Here is a 9,444-nt window from a genome sequence, read left to right as displayed (position 1 = left end):
AATGGGTCGGTCCTGATTTTACAACCCTTTTTGTGATTGTTAAGGCCATGGTTGTTAAGCAAACCAGTGGTTTGCTATGGGTGGCAGTTTTGCTGAAAAACAAATAAATGCTGGTTTTCAGTAAAAACATTGTAAACTATCACATGACTGCAGGACAGTGCAAATGGCCATATGTGCAGCCTGACTGCAAAGCATCTAAAGTTCAGTCATGCGACTGAGAGAGTCCAACCATCAGAACTTTGAATCCAGATTGTAAGTAGTCCCCCAGTAGGTCCGCTAAGCAATTGGTCATAAATTGAGGACTGTCTATTACTTTAAGTAACTCAAGAGAGTGAACATAGATAATAGTCCCTCCTATTTTCCCTACAACAACAAACCAGTGAAGTGAGTTGGGCTGAGAGAGAGAGACTGGCCCAAGTCACTCATGTTTCATGGCAAAGAATATAGAATATTCTTAGCCATGTTAGAAGGGACCTTGGAGGTCTTCTAGTCCAACCTCCTGCTTAGGTAGGAAACCCTACACTACTTCAGACAAATGGTTATCCAACATCTTAAAAACCTCCAGTGTTGGGGCATTCACAACTTCTGGAGGCAAACTGTTCCACTGACTAATTGTTCTAACTGTCAGGAAATTTCTCCTCAGTTCTAAGTTGCTTCTCTCCTTGATTAGTTTCCACCCATTGCTTCTTGTTCTACACTCAGGTGCCTTGCAGAATAGTTTGACTCCCTCTTCTTTGTGGCAACCCCTGAGATATTGAAACACTGCTATCATGTCAGTCCTAGTCCTTCTTTTCATTAAATAGACATACCCAGTTCCTGCAATCGTTCTTCATGTTTTAGCCTCCAGTCCCCTAATCATCTTTGTTGCTCTTCTCTGCACTCTTTCTAGTGTCTCAACATCTTTTCTACATTGTGGCGACCAAAACTGAATGCAGTATTCCAAGTGTGGCCTTACCAAGGCATTATAAAGTATTATTAACACTTCACATGATCTTGATTCTATCCCTCTCTTTATGCAGCCTAGAACTGTGTTGGCTTTTTTAGCAGCTGCTGCACAAGACCAGACTATAACTCATAGTCTCCAGGTCCCTGGGCCAGCACTTTAATTATTACGCTGAATGCTGAATTAAAAGAATTTTAGGCTTTCAGATATCACGTAATTTAAAAGAAAATAAATTTGATGGAGCATTGGAAATATATAGTAACGTAGTCCTATGCAAGGGGACGTGGTGGCTCAATGGCTAAGACACTGAGCTTGTTAATCAGAAAGGTCAGTTCGAATCCCTAGCGCCGTGTAATGGAGTAAGCTCCTGTTACTTGTCCCAGCTTCTGCCAACCTAACAGTTCAAAAGCATGTAAAAATGCAAGTAGAAAAATAGGAACCACCTTTGGTGGGAAGGTAACAGCTTTCCGTATGCCTTCGGCGTTTAGTCATGCCGGCCACATGACCACAGAGATGTCTTCAGACAGCGCTGGTTCTTCGGCTTTGAAACAGAGATGAGCACCGCCCCCTAGAGTCAGGGACAACTAGCATCTATATGCTAAACCTTTACCTTTAGTCCTATGCATCTCCACTGACTGTTGAGTTCAAAAGGACTTAGCCTCAAATAAGTGAGTATATAATTGCAGTCTTAAAGGAGGGATGTACCATCTGAGTTATTTTTTAGGCTACTTTGAAGTATAAAAATAAAAAGGTCTGTAAGTTGTCTTAGTGTATATATGTACAGTAAGTAAAGTACAATATAGTATTTTCATTGTATAGAATCACATCTGAGAAGTACCTGAAGCAAGAAAAAAAGACATTTCTCAACATGCCACTCTGCTGTCATAGTTAGTGCTGAATCCAAGCAAATTCCCCCAGTTAAACAAATTCCCTGAGTTAAACCAGAAGGAAATCCGAATTCACAGACCCTGAAAGCAGTTATTTGTCAGAGTTCTCATTTTTACACCATAGCCAGGCAAATAATAAACTAAAGCCCTTTTTTCCTCCTCTTACAACACAAAGCCAATTATACAATAGTGTCTATATATTCATCTAGCAAAATTCATCTGTCATCATGCTTTTAAGACATTTTTGCCTCAAAGGGAGGGGAGGGCTCTAAATCAGTTTAGTTCTAATGTAGCCTGCTTGAGCAATTTGGTTTACAGAGCATATATGAATCTATTTGTGTAGCATACAAAGCTGTCTGAAAAAAAAAATGTTGCAGCCAACCAGAACTGCAGTTATCCTGTGATAAGATATGCAGTCAATAAATTTTACCAATAAATAAAGCAAAAGTAATTTACCTGTAAGAGTTGTGTATTCAAAATGGCAGCCACACCTGACTGAATGTTTCCTTATTTCCACCATCTATTTATCTATATGATGTGTAAACTACTGTTTTAGAACTATTTTTATTTATCTTTGTAGAAAATCAGACTGTTATTTTAAGCTGCAGCTCCACCTAGTGATGCTGCCTCCAGAAACATGTACTACATAAGTTAACTCTGCAACAAACTGTTAATTGAGCCAAAGCCAATAGATTTTTAATTTAGACTTATATAACACCTTTTAATTGGAAAGAGGTTTCTTTTTGAATTTATTCCAAACATTTCTTTAACCAATGTGATCTAAAACAACTGAATTGACATCCTTTTTCACTTTTCAACTCAATAGAAAAAAATAGGAAGGTGTTTCTCCTATCTGATCTTTAAAATAATCTTTAAGGGCAGATTAGAGAAACAACTTCTTTCTATATTATAATTTTCAAAATGTCCTTGCAGTCCAGACTTTTTTTACCTCTAGGTATAGCCAGATATTGTTTTCCTTCACAGAAAGTAAAATGTGTAGGGAATAGGGAAAATAAATTGGCCACTGTGCCCGCTGAATGGTATCAACATTGATATCCAAGAAATATGTGTTGTTCAGTATTCAAAACAGCACCTTACTACTCAATAAACAATATAATGTGAGAAGGCATGAAACAGAGAAAAAAGAAATGCATTTTCTGGGAAGAAACAAGACAAATGGTGCTTCCTAAATGGGTTCGCTGATACCCACAATAGTGGCAAGAAGGCAGGAAAATGTGTATGGTTTCAGAATTCCATTTAGGAGTCAAAAGTGACAAGATGTGTTAAAGGTCAAGATTGTGATAATGCAGGCCACCCCTCCTAAATGGTTTTAAAAGCAGAAATAAAGGTATTCAGCACAGGAAATATTCATCTCCTTTGATTCCTTTAAACTCAATCCCACTAAGTCGACTTCCATTCTCACTACAAAATCAAACATTATAAAGTAATTTAGAGAATAAAATATTTTTATATGGAATTTTTAGCTTCATCATCATCTGCATCCTTATCTTCATCATCACTGCACACAAAATAAGTATTTATATAAATACCAGTCTAATAAATACAGGTAGTCATCGACTTATAAGAGTTTATTTAGTGCCTGTTCAAAGTTAAAAGGCACTGAAAAAAGTGACATGACTGTTTTCTCAGTTACAACCTTTACAACATCTTGGAGGTCTTCTAGTCCAGCCCCCTGCTCAAGCAGTAGACCCTATACAGTTTCAGACAACTGACTGACTGTCCAGTCTCTTTGTAAAGCTCCAGTGATGAAACCTCTACAATTTCTGAAAGCAAGCTGTCCCATTGGTTAATTGTCCTCACTGTCAGGAAGTTTCTCCTTAATTCCAGGTTGCTTCTCTCCTTGATTAGTTTCCATCCATTGTTTCTTGTCTTGCCCTCTGGTGCTTTGATGCAGAAGACTGGCCTTAGAATCCAGCCTACTGATTTAGAGCACCCTCCCCACTACAATTGTAGTAGTAGTAGTAGTACTATCACCCTTAAAAAAAATTTTTTTTCATTTCTATGGAGTGCATCTATGCTTTTGCCATCTCTCCTATGCCCTACAGAAATTCTGTTGAATTGGGATTACAGCAGGTGGCGCTAGTGAAGCTAACATGACTTAAATAGCAGCCAGTACCACACAGTTCTTAAAACAAAAAACACTCCAAATGTATCTTTCGTGTTTAACTTAATGCAAGAATATAAATTGATTGGGGGGGGGGGGAACTATTTTTAAAAAATAGAAAAACAACTTTTTAAAAAATATATTCCATTGCAGCAATAAATATCATTGAAGCAAATTTAGATAATTTGACCCAACAGTATAAAGCATGCATTATCTCAAATTCTGTCTTAGAATGGTAGAAATTTAATCATGATTTCTTTTTCTTTTTCAACTTGAAAATACTGGGAAATAGAACAGTAAATGGCCTTAATCTTAATATATCATATTGCACCTTTTTCAGTGACAGGTGGCAAAGGTGCATATCAAGTGTTTTCCATCAATTTTTCTCATGATTTTTTTCAGGTTTTTTTTCAATTTTGTCAAGGGGTGTTAACATTTTGTAGTAATAGCACTAATTAAAGTTCTGAAAGAACTTTGTATCTAGAGCAAGCAATTCAGAACCAGCCTTACGTTTTAAGGGCTATTTCCAAGTTGCATAGAAAATCCTCTCCTAAAATCCATAAACTAGTAGAAAAATTAAAAAGCACAGATTTGTTATCCAATCTAATCCTATTGGCCACTGTCCTGGCTGGCAGCCAGAGGATAGAGTCCTCCTTTCCTATGCAGATAGGTTGCCATCTCCACAACATCCCAGGATCACTAATTGGTGGGGAATTCACTTGCCAATCATATAGTTTCCATGATTGTCAGTGGTTTTGTCAGATGGATAGATAAACATTGGAACATTTACTCCTGCTTTCATCTTTCTAAGGTACCTGGGCAGGGAGTGGTGGCAGCAGTGGTGGGATTCAGCCAGTTCATCCCTATTCAGGAAAACCAGTTGTTAACTTTCTAAGCAGTTCTGAGAACCGGTTGTTGGAAGAAATCTTATTTTGTTTTTTTTCCCCACTTTACAGGGCTAATCCTGTAAGGAAGGCAAGAAGGAAAAAAATCTGGTGTTGTTTCTAGCCTAATCTTTATTGCCCTGCTTACAGAAACTGCCTCTCCGGGTAACCCTTATTACATTGCAACAACTAAGGTGAAGCGCCCATTGACGTGAGTGATGTTGAGTTGGCCATGTCCACCCAGGCACATGACCACTGAGCCCCGCCTACCCAGCTGGTCATTAGGGCAGAGAACCGGTTGTTAAATTATTTGAATCCCATCACTGGGTGGCAGGTGAAATGAGGGAAAAGAGTGAGGCCTATTCAGCACTCTTCTGGAAAAGGTTGAGCCCTTATTTAATAACTGCTTATATACCAGCTGACAGGTTTGAGGGAGGGGACAAGATAGTGTTTTCTCTGTGCCTCTTAATCACTCAGCCCCTACTATTACTGTTGGTAACTACTATTAGGGCTAACCCTGCTTATCTTGTCTATATGATACACTAGAACAGGGGTGTCCAAACTTGGCAACTTTAAGACTTGTGGACTTCAACTCCTTCTGGGAGTTGAAGTCCACAAGTCTTAAAGTTGCCAAGTTTGGACACCCCTGCACTAGAAGGACAGGATCATGTAAGGCACCTCTGATTCTAAGGCTACTCCTCTCTTTCCTACTTTGCTACTCTCGTGGTAGAAATATAAACAATTTTTTCTCTCCCTTTGAGTTTCAGATCTGCTGTCAAGATATAAGAAAAGGGAAAAACAGAATAGGGAATAACCCTATCAATCCTATATTAAGTAGCTTGGCTAAACTGGCATTTTCTTTTAGTTGGATTACTCCTCCTATTCCTCCACACAATTAATTTGAATTAAAAGCAACTGAAAATAAGTCTGATCCTGCTAACAATAGTAATTCCTTCACACTATTCATTTTATTCTAATTATATTTGGAGAGAAGTGCTTGTAGGATTTTCTGCCTCCAGTTCCAGTATAATTTGGACACCATGCACCTTGATCTGGGTGGGGCAGAGGTTGGAATATCACTTACTACAGTGCTTTGGGTAAATTAACATATAATGGGGCAGGCCTTGTTTTTCATCTCCCTTCTCTAAATTTCTCTCCTTCTCCTTCTTTCTTTCCTTCCTTTTCTTTTTCTTTGTAGAAAACAAATCCTTTAAAAAAACACCCTCCAATATAAATTTCATAATCTAAGCCTGTACTTTCACCAAGATGACATTAAGTATTTAAATTGGCATTACATTAAGCAAAAATATTACTCTGAGTAAAGCATTTATTTTAGAAGAGAATAGTGTCACATCTGTACTATTATATTGGCTCTTTGGGATAAATCTTGTTTTATCTTTTCTTTTGCATGCAAATAGTTGCCTTTATAAAAAGAAAAATCAAATGCTATAGATAACCATAATCAAGATACCTAAGCAACCTATTATTTTTGGAAATAATAGTACAGTTAATACAAATCCTTCGATCTCCATCATCTCCTTCTCTTTTATATTCAGTCCCATTATTTCAGGCATAGTCATTAGGCTTAAAGCAAGATATCTCCCTGCATTTTCTTATTACCATTCATACATCTTTCAGGGATGCAAATATCTTCTCAGAGAAAAAAATATATACTTGATCTACAAACCTGGAACGTATAATCAATATGATTTAGTGAGTTATGTGTTTTCACAGGTAGTAAAACTGAATATTAATTCAGATGAACAAGAAATGAAAATTTATTTCCAAAAGGGCAGCACGTTTCATCTCTAATCAAAATATTGCTTCATTCCTTTTTCATTCTCTCCAAATAAATAACTTCATTGTTGTGAATCAATCAAGTTTTTTGCTGTGGGCTTGTTTTTGTTGTTGTTTTTGTAAACCAAAACTGCCTTCTTTTTCAAAACAGAAATGATAATACTAAATGGCCATTTCATTGTTACTTATTGCTGCAACATACCTAACGTGCCAAGTTCATTACAGTCTATATTTCTTTAAAGAGGCAGCACCTGCAATGAATAAATAAAGACAGTACTCTTTGCCAGCCTTGTTCCTGTGGTAAAATAGGGATCAGAGTAGCATATTAATGGCAGCATTGACTTTTCTGCTAGCTCAAAGATGGATGGATAGCACTTCAACCACCCAGATGAACTCTGTGAAAGGAGAAACACCAGGCACACTCAAAGAAATAGCTAGAGCAACCTACACCAAGCTGGTTCCCCCCAGACATTTTGAGGACAATACCTATCTTCTATGACTCCATCATGTACCCTATGTGTGTCCGCCCCCCCCCCCATATTCTACCATCAGCAACCTATCAACATAACGCTTCTATAAACTTTTAGAACAAGTCCATAATTTATGCATTCTTAAAAGCTCAGTTCAGTTTGCTGTGGGGTGTTTTTTTAAATGAAATATAAATAAAGAAAAAATAGCACCACTGTGAAGTATAATCTGCAACATTAATTCCTAGAATGCAATATATAAAGTAATAATGGGATGGATAAAACATGGTGACCTTCCAAGTATATTATTCCCAGTGCAGCAGAGTTCTTTAAATAAGGACTAAAATCCCAGCTCAGTAATGGAGGCAGAGCTAATAGCATTTGAGCAGTATCTTTCCCAATCCAATATAACTGATGCATTGTCCAATGAAGACATCAAGAGTACAAAATGATTAATATTACATTTCTACTGCTGTCTTCTTTGAAGAATAGAGCAGAACAACTCTGATTCAAACAGAGGCAATAGAGGAAAAGTGAATGAGAATGGGCCTACAAAAATAGGCCTCTGACTGAGGTGTTCCAGCTGCATCTGGATATCACCACCATTTAATAAATGGGAACATTTTGTGGAATGTTTCTTCATCCCTAATTTTCCCTGCACATAAAAAGCTATGGAATTAGTGAAAAAGATCTCATGGGAGGGGGGTAGGTGGGACATAATAATATATAATTTCCTCTTGTGAAGAGGATGAGTTTAAGTTGCATGAAGTAATAAACAGTCAAAAGAGCTGCATAATCGGGAATCATCCTTGGTCCATATTTATGTCAGCCAGTTCTCACTGACAGCTACAGACTTATATACGATTACTCAGGAACTAGATTTGCAACCTTTGTTTGAAAAGAAAGCTGCCAGCCTAATAAATCCACCATCTAGGGGCTTGCTATTAAATCATTTTCTAACGACTTCCATATCCTCAATGTTTCCCATCCAGATTGGTCACTGGGGCATAGGATCCAATTGGAGCCTGTCAGCAAAATTGCAGATTTTTTTTTTCTTAATGGACTGTGAATTAAAGTAATAATAAAGCATAGCTAAATCTCTGGGATAAAGTCTACCACTACAATTTCACCTGCTTGGTCGAGGAAGAATCCTTGCCATCTCTCTCATGCATGATTTCCTCTGGGGTTGTTGTTTGTTTTTTTAACAATATTTGCGGGACCAAATAACCTATCAAAAGAAATATGTATAACCTTTTCATTGACTCAAACTCATAAATGGCCTTTTTTCCCCTAAAAGTTCCAAGAACCAGAGTAGCAACTGAAACCGGAATTTTAATCATAATTCGACTATTAATATTGCATCCTTTGTTAAATGACAGTGAGACGTGTTTTTCTTCACAAAGTAGATAGAGCAAAAAAAAATTTCCTATTACTTACTGTATTAATTTTTCATTAGGATCCATTGGGAAAAGCGACTTTGCCATTTTCCAATGTATTATAAAGATCCCTCGGTGGTAACACTTAGAGCAAAGCTCAAGCACTGGCTATTGTGGTGCTTATTCATTTTTAATGTGGGACAAGATACCTGAAAAAAGTTCACGGGGTTGCAAAGATCTCGCCGAAGCCTTTTTTTTTTTTTTTTGTCTTTCTGGCCCACCAGCCATCTCATCAACATGTTGTAATAAAATTGCAAGATTTGACAGGAGAAGATTAACTTGAAATGAACTGCTGGAGACTCTGTTGAATAGCAATATTGCTGTATATCACTTTATTAGCAAGATGTATGACTGATTGAGGCTACAGTGCTGCCAAGCCCGATCTTTTTTTAAGTCTTCTAAAGAACAGCATTCCTTCAGCTCCCCAAAAACCTGAGATGAAGGAAACCAAAAACACATCCTTGGTTAAAAGATTTAAAGAGCGACATTAAGGAGTTAGAAAGAAAGAAGGAAGGAAAGAGAGAGAGAGAGAGAGAGAGAAAGAAAATCAATGCACCATAAAGTATTTGCTGTCTTTTCTGATGTTTTAATGAAGTAAAAGATTATTATTATGGTTGGTTGCACAGTCAGCCAGATGTTTAAACTGGATTTGGCATTTTTATCCACCTATTGAGTCTTTCCCAAAGTCCTGGGATAGGCAGATGGTGCTGTTTAATGGTATTAAAGTTATCATCACAGGATGTAAGCTGTTCTAAGTAAATTGCAATTGCCTTTTGCAATTGACTGGCGGTGATTTTGTCAATGCCAGTGGTGTTCAGGCCCAAGATGCTATTACTATTGATACTTCCTTTACCTTCTTTTGCCACACCCTTTCTATTTCTATTTGCACACCTTTTCATTTTTCT

The sequence above is a fragment of the Natrix helvetica genome (genome assembly GCF_964273705.1).
Source record: "Natrix helvetica genome assembly, chromosome: 2".
NCBI classification, from domain to species: domain Eukaryota; kingdom Metazoa; phylum Chordata; class Lepidosauria; order Squamata; family Natricidae; genus Natrix; species Natrix helvetica.
The sequence above is the reverse complement of the archived record's forward strand: the minus strand, read 5'-3'. Positions refer to the sequence as shown.